We start from the raw sequence: 10,931 nt of genomic DNA, 5'->3' as shown, positions 1-10,931 counted from the left end.
GCAGGTGAATTTGTGGTGGATATGGAAGGATCCCTTGGGGCCTTGGAGGGAGGTGAAGGGGGAGGTGTGGGTGCAAGTTTTGCATTTCTTGCGGTTGCAGGGGAAGGTGCCAGGAGTGGAGGTTGGGTTGGTGGGGGATGTGGACCTGACAAGGGAGTCGCGGAGGGAGTGGTCTTTCCAGAACGCTGATAGGGGAGGGGAGGGAAATATATCCCTGGTGGTGGGGTCTGTTTGGAGGTGGCGGAAATGACGAAGGTTGATATGATGCATCTGGAGGTTGGTGGGGTGGTAGGTGAGGACCAGTGGGGTTCTGTCCTGGTGGTGATTGGAGGGGTGCGGTTCAAGGCTGAGGAGTGGGAAGTGGAGGAGATGCGGTGGAGGGCATCGTCAACCACGTCTGAGGGGAAATTGCGGTCTTTGAAGAAGGAGGCCATCTGGGTTGTTCGGTATTGGAATTGGTCCTCCTGGGAGCAGATGCGGCGGAGGCAAAGGAATTAGGAATATGGGATGGTGTTTTTACAGGGGGCAGGGTGGGAGGAGGTGTAGTCTAGGTAGCTGTGGGAGTCTGTCGGTTTATAGTAAATACAAAGTAGTAAATAGAAGATAGATGCGAGTGCTTGTGTGTGTGTATGAGAGTATGTGTGTGAGTGCTTTGTGTGTGTGTGTCTGAGAGTGTGTGTGTGTATATGTGATAGTGAGCATGTGTGAGTGTGTGGTTTTGCACATAGCAGTAATCAGCAGTATAAACAGTGGGACTCATTCCTCATCAGCCACAGTCCGTCTGATTCTGCAGCAGTAGCTCAAATGTAAGTAGGACAATAAACCGCAGCAGAATGAAGGCACCATGCTTGCTGTCAGCTGCCAGCCATATAACAGCGAGCTACAGTCAGGCTACAGACAGCTTGTCAGGCTGCAGTCGGCCTTTGGGCTATGCTGCCAATGAAGGGCAGTACAGCTGGCCCATCAATGTCTGTTGGGAGTGTTATTTCTGACTTCATTGCTTCTGCTGGGTTTGTGCCTTCAGGTGCCTAGTCCCTGAGCTTTGGAATCATCTCCCTAAACCTTTCCACTTCACTCTCCTTATTTCATATTGGCTCTTAAAGCCTTTTGCTGCTGTGACCTGAGGCTTGGAAAGAGGTGTGAACCCCCCCCCCCCCCCCCCCCCTCCCAGCAGTGAGGCACGGGGAGGCAGTACCCATTGTGCTATATAAACTTAGGTTGTTGTTCCAATGATCTGGTTTGCTGTTGTTTCGGTGCTCACTGCGTACACAATGGCATCTGCACATGCATGTTCTGAGCAAAACAATTCATACCAGGCCACGTGTACATGACAAAAGCCATTTTTCAATGTCACCTGCCTACACAAGTGTCCACCCACTCAAATTAAACACTTCTCTGTTCACTTCTGAGGAAGTTAGTTTGATCATTCCAGGTCAAATACAAAATTGTGGCAGCTGTTGTGAAGGTAATAAAGGTATTGTTTACATTGACCAGCTCAACCTCTTGCAATTGGAATCCTCTACTTAATTCATGCAGCAACCTAGTTATCAGAAGGCCATTTTATGCTGTTTATTTAATCAGTGTTAATTCCCTGAAGACATTTCATACATATGGAACCAATAGCTAATTCTTTTAATGAGGCCATTATGTAAGACACCCATGTTACTTGCAATATCCATCAATCTGCATTTGGTGCATATTCATCATGGTATCTGACCCTCAGCTATCTGAAGAGTGCAGGGAAATGCCTGGATGAGGGGATCTATTAGATGTGTTGGTGCAGCTCCCAGTAATTCAGGTCTTTATTTTCTTGCCTCATTCTTGCCTCTTTCAACTCCCAGGTACCTGGCAAGTTTTCAATATTCACAAGGCGTCAATGGAGATGCCACATCTCACTGAAGTCACTCGCTTCTGCCTGGAGACATGGATAGGGCGAACAGCCAAGGTCTTTTTCCAAGGGGAGTAGAGTCCAAAACTAAAGGGCGCAGGTTTAAGGTGAGAGGGGAGAGAGGTAAAAGGGACCTAAGCGGCAACCTTTTCACACAGAGGGTGTTGTGTGTATGGAATGAGCTGCTGGAGGAAGTGGTGGAGGGTGGTACAATTATAATATATAAAAGGCATCATGATGACTGTAAGAATAGAAAGGGTTTAGAAGGACATAGGCTACATGCTGACAAATAGGACTAGATTAATTTAGAATTTCTGGACGAGTTGGACCAAAGGGTCTGTTTCCTTGCTGTACAACTCTGTGGCTCTATGGATCCTGGCTGAAGGAGGAACTGGATTCCTCGCAATATCTCCAACTTAGCCGTTCCCAAACCTCAGCTAACTCTTTCCCTGCTTCAACCCCACCTCACTGACCCCAATAAGATGTAGCAGCAATAGGCCATTCAGTCCATCGAGTCTGCTCTGTCATTCAATGGGATCATGGCTGATGTGATAATCCTCAACTCCACTTTCTGGCGTTTTCCCCTTACTGATGAAAAATCTGTCTATTTCAGCCTTGAATACACTTAATGACCCAGCCTTAACAGTCCTCTGTGGTAAATATTTCCACTGGTTTACCCTCTACTCAGAGAGAATAACATTCCTCCTCACTTCAGTCTAAAATGTGTGACCCCTCACTCTGAGTTTATGCTCTCTGGTACTAAACTCTCCCACAATGAGGACCAACCTCTCCACATCTCCCCTGTTAAGTCCTGTAGGAAGTTTTGATGTTTCAACAAGTTTGCCTCTCATTCTGCTAAACTCCAGTGAGCACTGACCCAACCTTCTCAATCTCTCCTCAGAAGACACTCCCTCCATACCTAGTATCAACCAAGTAAACCTTCTCTAGACTGCCTCCAACACTATATATTTTCTCTTAGATAAGGTCCCCGAATTCTTCACAATTTCTAGCTGTGGTCCGACTTGCGCCCTGTGTATTGATAACTTTAGCAAACCCTCCCTCCTAGTTTATTCCATTCCCTTTGAAATAAAGGCTCATGTTCCATTTGTCCTCCCTAGTGCCTGCTAAATATGGAAGCTACCTTTTTGTAATTTATAGATGAGGACTCCCACATCCCTCTGTGCTGTAAAGTTTTTGGAACAGAAGTAGGCTGTTTAGCTCCTCAAGCCTGTTCTGCCATTCAATGAGATCATGGCTGATCTGTGGCTAACTCCATATACCTGCCTTGGGCCCATATCCCTTGCAATCTTTACTTAAATAAAATTCAGCTCCTCTAATCTTCCTCCCAAGGTGCATAACCTTACATCCCCCACATTATATTCCATCTGTCAAGTATTTGCCCACTCACTTAATCTATCTATATCTCTCTGTAGGTTTTTGGATCATCCTCACCCATTGCCTTTCCATCTATTTATCCACTAACTTGGCAAGAGTGCATTTGCTTTCCTCATCTGAGGCATTAAGACATATTGTAAATAATTGCGGTCCCAGCACTGATCTCTGTGGCATTACACCAGTTAAAGCTTTATTCCTGATGAAGGGCTTTTGCCCGAAATGTCGATTTCGCTGCTCGTTGGATGCTGCCTGAACTGCTGTGCTCTTCCAGCACCACTAATCCAGTATTTGCTGTCCAGCATCTGCAGTCATTGTTTTTACCAGTTAAAGCTCGCCATCCTGAAAATGCCCCTTCTCCCAACAATCTGTCTTGAAATTGTACCAGCTTCCACCACTTCCTCTGGCAGCTCATTCCATACACGTACCACCCTCTGCGTGAAAAGGTTGCCCCTTCGGTCCCTTTTAGATCTTCCCCTCACACCCTAAACCTGTGCCCTCTAGTTCTGGACTCCCCATGCCCAGGGAAAAGACCTTGTCTATTCACTCTATCTATTCCCCTCATGATTTTATAAACCTCTATAAGGTCACCCCTCAGCCTCTGACGCTCCAGGGAAAACAGCCCCAGCCTGTTCAGCCTCTCCCCATAGCTCAAATCCTCCAACCCTTGCAACATCCTTGTAAATCTTTTCTGAACCCTTTCAAGTTTCACAACATCCTTCCCAATAGGAAGGAGACTAGAATTACATGCAATATTCCAAAAGTGGCCATAACCCATGTCCTGTACAGCCACAACATGACCTCCCAAGTCCTACACTCAATGCACTGATCAATAAAGGAAAGCATACCAAATGCCTTCTTCACTATCCTACCTATGACTCTACTCTCAAGGAGCTATGAACTGCCACCTACTACCTTCCCCTGTTGCTACCTAGACACCCGCGCCCAATCCTCTGTATCTCCCGCCTCAAATCCTCCCAACCTTTCTCTCCATTCCAATATTTTAGCTTGTGTTTAGAGTAGGTTTCAATATGACAAGATGCACCAACTTTAAGGGCATTTAAAGGGTCATTTGACAGGCATATGGACAAAAATGGAATAGTGTCGGTAAAATGGGCTTTACATTGGCTTCACAGGTTGGTACAACATCGAGGGCCGAAGGGCCTGTACTGTGCTGTAATGTTTTATGTTCTATGGTCAGTGTCTCTGAACCTCCTAGTGCCAGTGCAGCTGAAGTGTATCCAAACCCAGTGACACTGCTAGATCCTGTCCAAGACACCTTCTAGTGCAGGCTAAGGGTAATACTGACAATAAAGAAAGGGCAATGTCCCAGACAATATTTAACCTCCAACTCAGATCAACAAAGCAGATTATCTTGTCACCTATTTTTAAGCTCTGGCCATGTACAATCTGACTGCTGTATTCCCCATGTTGTGACTGTGATTTCCACTTCAAAAATCATTTGTTACTTTTAAAGCATCTTAGGACTTTCTGAAATTGTATAAGGCCTGAGAGGTCAAAGAGACAGGATTAGGCCATTCAGCCTCTTTAGCCTGTGCTCTGTAAGAGCATGACTGACTGACTTTGGCCTCAACTCTGCTTTCCTGTCTTTTCCTCATGACCCACTACTTCTCTGCAGTTCATTATTGATCTGTATAAAAAGAGGTGTTGACAGTTCTCTCCTTGCATCAGCTTTCAAAGCTGTAGTGGAAGTTTTAAATGTCTGCAGTGGAGCAAAAAAAAACAGTTCCTGACTGCCTAGATTATCTTGGATCCAAGGAATGTAAAAGGCTAAGATGCCCATCATGACCAAATGGCTGGTTGTCACTTAACATTGAAGTATCTTCGTTTTCCCCTGTGCATTCCCCAGGAAAATCAACACATTCAGCTCTTCAAAATGTAGCTTTGACAGACTCTGGTATTGAATGGGTAACAGCATCTATTAAACAATGGCACCCAGTCTTTATACTTCAATTCTAATCAGTCACTGTCCTTTGAGCAGATCATCTCAATGCATTCTGTTTTCATTGGAGGTGATTTAATTGGAGCCATCCATCCACTGAAGGATACACACCGTAAACAGTACTGACCAGATTCTGTTGCAGGTTTTAAAGGTTTTGCTGATCAGGTAAATCCCAGAACCTTGTGGGAAGCTGGAGAAAGAGATTGCTGGGCCCCTTGCTGAGATATTTGTAACATTGACAGCCATTACGAGGTGCCAAAAGACTGGAGGCTGGCTAATGTGGTGCCATTGTTTAAGAGAGAGTGTAAGGAAAAGCCAGGGAACTATAGATGTCGATGGTATGAATGTTGTTGGTGGGGATTCTGATGTATAGGATTTAAAGGCATTTGGAAAGGCAAGGACTGATTAAGGATAGTCACCATGGCTTCATAGAATCTCTACAGTGTAGAAACAGGCCATTCAGCCCAACAAGCCAACACTGACTCTCCACAGAGCATTCCATCCAGACTTGCCCCATAACTCTGCTTTTCCAATGGGTAATCTACACATCCCTGCTCACTATGGGCAATTTAGCATGGCCAATCCACCTGACCTGCACATCTTTGGACTGTGGGAGCAAACCAGAGCATCAAGAGGAAACCCATGGGCAGACATGGGGAGAACATGCAAACTCCGGTAACCTAAGGCTTGATCTGAACCTGAGTCTCTGGTGCTGTGAGTTAGTAGTGTTAACAACTGAGCTGGAGGAGAAAGTGAGGACTGCAGATGCTGGAGATCAGAGCTGAAAATGTGTTGCTGGAAAAGCGCAGCAGGTCAGGCAGCATCCAAGGAGCAGGAGAATCGACGTTTTGGGCATGAGCCCTTCTTCAGGAATTTCCTGAAGAGCCCTTTCCTGAAGAAGGGCTCATGCCCGAAACGTCAATTCTCCTGCTCCTTGGATGCTGCCTGACCTACTGCGCTTTTCCAGCAACACATTTTCAGCTCTTAACAACTGAGCTACCATGCCAGCCCAATCATCTGCTCTATCCTCCTATTCCTACTCTTTGCTAGCACTTCCTGAACACAGGAAACTTGCCAGTCATCAAGCACCTCTCCACTGGCTAGAGAGGACACCAAGATCTTCACCAAAGGCCCAGCAATCTCATCTATTACTTCTACCAATAACCTGCGGTGGTTCCCTTTGGGCTCTGGAGACATCCGCCTTAATGCTCTACTAGAGACTCAACACTACTTCTTTCTTGACCTCAAAATATACTAGCATATTAGTAAGCTCCATACAAATCTCACTATTCTCCATGTTCTTTTCCTTAGTGAATATTGATGCAAAGTCCTCATTTAGGATCTCATACATATCCTCTGCCTTCGAGCACAAGTCCCATTCCTTACCCTTCAGAGGTCCTACCCTCTCCCTAGTAATCCCAAGTATGAAATGCCTTGGGATTCCCTTTCACTGTACTTGACAAGGACTTTCAATGGAAAAGCACAGCAGGTCAGGCAGCATCCAAGGAACAGATGAATTGACGTTTCGGGCATGACCCCTTCTTCAGGAATGAGGAAAGTGTGTCCAGCAGGCTAAGATAAAAGGTAGGGAGGAGGGACTTGGGGGAGGGGCGTTGGAAATGCGATAGGTGGAAGGAGGTCAAGGTGAGGGTGATAGGCCGGAGAGGTCAGGAAGAAGATTGCAGGTTAGGAAGGTGGTGCTGAGTTCGAGGGATTTGACTGAGACAAGGTGGAGAGGGGAAATGAGGAAATTGGAGAAATCTGAGTTCATCCCTTGTGGTTGGAGGGTTCTGAGGCGGAAGATGAGGTGTTCTTCCTCCAACCGTCTCCACAGCTACCTAGACTACACTTCTCCCACCCTGCCCCCTGTAAAAACACCATCCCATATTCCCAATTCCTTCGTCTCTGCCGCATCTGCTCCCAGGAAGACCAGTTCCAATACTGTACAACACAGATGGCCTCCTTCTTCAAAGACCGCAATTTCCCCACAGACATGATCGACAATGCCCTCCACCGCATCTCCTCCACTTCCCGCTCCTCCGCCCTTGAGCCCCACCCCTCCAATCGCCACCAGGACAGAACCCCACTGGTCCTCACCTACCACCCCACCAACCTCCATATACAGCGTATCATCTGCCGTCATTTCCGCCACCTCCAAACGGACCCCACCACCAGGGATATATTTCCCTCCCCTCCCCTATCAGCATTCCGAAAAGACCACTCCCTCCGTGACTCCCTCGTCAGGTCCACACCCCCCACCAACCCAACCTCCACTCCCGGCACTTCCTCTGCAACCGCAAGAAATGCAAAACTTGCGCCCACACCTTCCCCCTTACTTCCCTCCAAGGCCCCAAGGGATCCTTCCATATCCGCCACAAATTCACCTGCACCTCCACATACATCATTTACTGCACCCGATGTGGCCTCCTCTATATTGGGGAGACAGGCCGCCTACTTGCGGAACGTTTCAGAGAACACCTCTGGGACACCTGGATCAACCAACCCAACCACCCTGTGGCTCAATACTTCAACTCTCCCTCCCACTCCACCAAGGACATGCAGGTCCTTGGACTCCTCCATCGCCACACCATAGCAACACGACAGTTGGAGGAAGAACGCCTCATCTTCCGCCTAGGAAACCTCCAACCACAAGGGATGAACTCAGATTTCTCCAGTTTCCTCATTTCCCCTCCCCCCACCTTGTCTCAGTCCCAACCTTCGAACTCAGCACTACCTTCCTAACCTGCAATCTTCTTCCTGACTTCTCCGCCCCCACCCTCACTCCGGCCTATCACCCTTGCCATCGTTGTCGTTCCTTCTTATTGGAACATGCTGACCCTGAACTCTGATCAGTAGGTCTTTAAACAACTCCAATATGTAAAATATGGACTTGCTTGATAATAGCTCCTCCAAATTAACACTTCCTAGCTCTTGTCTAATACTTTCAAAAGTGGCTTCACCCAATATATTCCCACAAGGACCAGACTTATCCTTATTATAGTTATCTTACAACATGAGGAGTTGTGATCGTTTTCCAAAATGTTCTTCCAGTGGAAGGTCAGCCACCTGGTTGGACTTGGTGGCATCATTTAGGCTCGTGAGACCATGGATCAGTGCCTGGGAAGGCTTCAATCTTTTTTTGTGTGTGGGAAATCATGTACATAGAACATTACAGCGCAGTACGTGCCCTTCTGCTCTCGATATTGTGCTGACCCTGTAAAACCAATCTGAACGCCACCTAACCAACACTAATCCAACTATTTCACTTTCGTCCATATGTCTATCCAATGGCCATTTAATTGCTCTTAAAGTTGACGAGTCTGTTACTGTTGCAGCCAGGCCGTTTCACACCACTACTCCTCTCTGACATCTGTCCTATATCTATCACCTGTCAATAAAAAGCTATGTCCCCTCATGCTAGCCATCACTATCAGGGGAAGAAGATTCTCACTGTCCACTCTAACTCACTCTCTGATTATCTTATATGTCTCAATTAAGTCACCTCTCAACCTTCTTTCTAACGAAAACAGCCTCAAGTCCCTCAGCCTTTCCTCATAAGGCCTTCCCTCCATATATGACAACATCCTTGTAAATCTCCTCTGAATCCTTTCCAAATTTTCCACATCCTTCCTATAGTGCAGTGACCAGAACCGCAATACTCTAAGTGCGTCCACACTAGAGTTTTGTACAGCTGCAGCACAACCTCATGGCTCCGAAACTCAATCCCTCTATTAATAAAAGCTAACACACCGTATGCCTTCTTAACAATTCTATCAACCAGGGTAGCAAAACCTAGATGTCTCTTCAAAAATTCAATCAAGCTAAAGATGATTGATAAAGGCAGAGTGGTAGGCATTGTCTGTATGGATTTCACCAAAGCGTTCAACAAGGTGCCAAGTGGTAAATGAGTTAGTTAGTTTAGATCACATGGGATTTGGGAGAGGTAGCCAATTCGATACAAAATTGGCTTGAAGGTATGAGACAGAGGGGCGGTAAAAGGTTGCTTTTTGGACTGCAGGCCTGTAACCAGCAGGATCAATGCCGGGTCCAATACTTCTTGTCATTTATATAAATGATTTGGATATGAAGATAGGAGGTATGGGTAGTAAGTTTGCAGATGATACCAAAATTGGAGGTGTAGTGGACAAAGAAGATTATCTCAGATGGGCCTTTGGGTCGAGGAGCGACAGATGGAATTTAATTTAAATGAATGTGAGGTATTGCTTTTTGGTAAAGCAAATCAGGGCAGGATGTATACACCTAATGGGGAGTGTTGCTGAACAAGGCCTATGGGAGCAGGTGCATAGTTCCTTGAAAGTGGAGTTGCAGGTAGACAGCATGCTGAAGGCAGCATTTGCATACTTTCATGCATTGGTCAGAACAACGAGTATAGGAGTTGGGGTGTCTTGTTGTGGCTGTACAAGACATTGGTGAGGCCACTTTTATAATGCTGCATAAATTCTGGTTGCCCTTCTACAGCATGTTGTTAAAAGTGAGAGAGTGCAGAAAAGATTTACAAGGATGTTGCTGGAACTGGAGGGTTTGAATTGTAGGGAGAGGTTAAATAGGCTGGGGCTTTTTTTCTCTGGAGCCTTGCAGATTGAGGGGTGACCTTCTAGAAGCTTATTAAAATCATTGTTAGCATGAATAGTCAAGGTCTTTTCCTCAGGGTGGACCAAAACTAGAAGGCATCGGTTTACAGTGAGAGGGGAAAGATTTTAAAAAGGACGTATGGGTCAACCTTTTCAAACAGAGGCTGGTGCATGAATGGACTGAGCTGCCAGAGGAAGTGGTGGAAGTGGGTACAATTACAGCATTGAAATGGCATCTGCATGTGTTTATGAATAGGAAGAGTTTAGAGGGACATGGGCCAAGTGCTAGCAAATGGAACTAGGTCAGATTGGGATGTATGGTCAGTGCTGACAAGTTGGACTGAAGAGTCTGCAGTCATTGTTTTTACCAAGTTGGACTGTATGACTCTTTGATTCCACGGTGGTATATTGCTGTCTCTGAATTGCAGGGCAGGAGCTGGACAAACAAAAGCAGATCCTCAAAATCTGAAATCAAAACCAAGTGCTGGAGAAATTCAGCAGATCTGGCAGAATGTGTAGAGTGAAAAGAGGGTTAATGTTTCAATACTGATTCGATTCTCCTCCAGAACAGATATTTGGAAGACCTTCAATAAGTGATCTCCTTGTAAACAGGTAAATATTTGCCTGGTAACAGTAATGGTTGCTAATGCAGCACTGATCCTTGGGTTTATGCTAAACTTAGTAGTCTGCTATTTTTTCAAGAGTGGTTGATATTCTAACAGACTCAAATATCTGATTTGCAAAATTTCTATAGTATACCAGCAAATTGCACATGTGCAAATTACAAATCTTTCATGCCTAGAAGTTTAAAATTTAATCAAAAGTGAAGACAGGAGTGATTCAGTTTAAGAACTGCTACTATACATAAATGAATTGAAACCCTTGTTATAGTGGATCCCTGTAGGGATCACACTTGCCCGAATTTAGAATGGTCCTAAATTTATGCAGCTCTTTGGGGTTTTTGTTATAATGTTCCAACTTTTGTTTGCATGACTGGACAATACCTCGTGCTCCCAAAAGGAGGTTGAGCAATTCATTACCTAGTGCTCCCACGAGGAGGTTGAGCAATTCATTAACTTCAACACATTCCACCCTG

The sequence above is a fragment of the Chiloscyllium punctatum genome, chromosome 49, assembly GCF_047496795.1.
Source record: "Chiloscyllium punctatum isolate Juve2018m chromosome 49, sChiPun1.3, whole genome shotgun sequence".
Taxonomy (NCBI): domain Eukaryota; kingdom Metazoa; phylum Chordata; class Chondrichthyes; order Orectolobiformes; family Hemiscylliidae; genus Chiloscyllium; species Chiloscyllium punctatum.
This window is presented reverse-complemented; position numbering follows the sequence as displayed.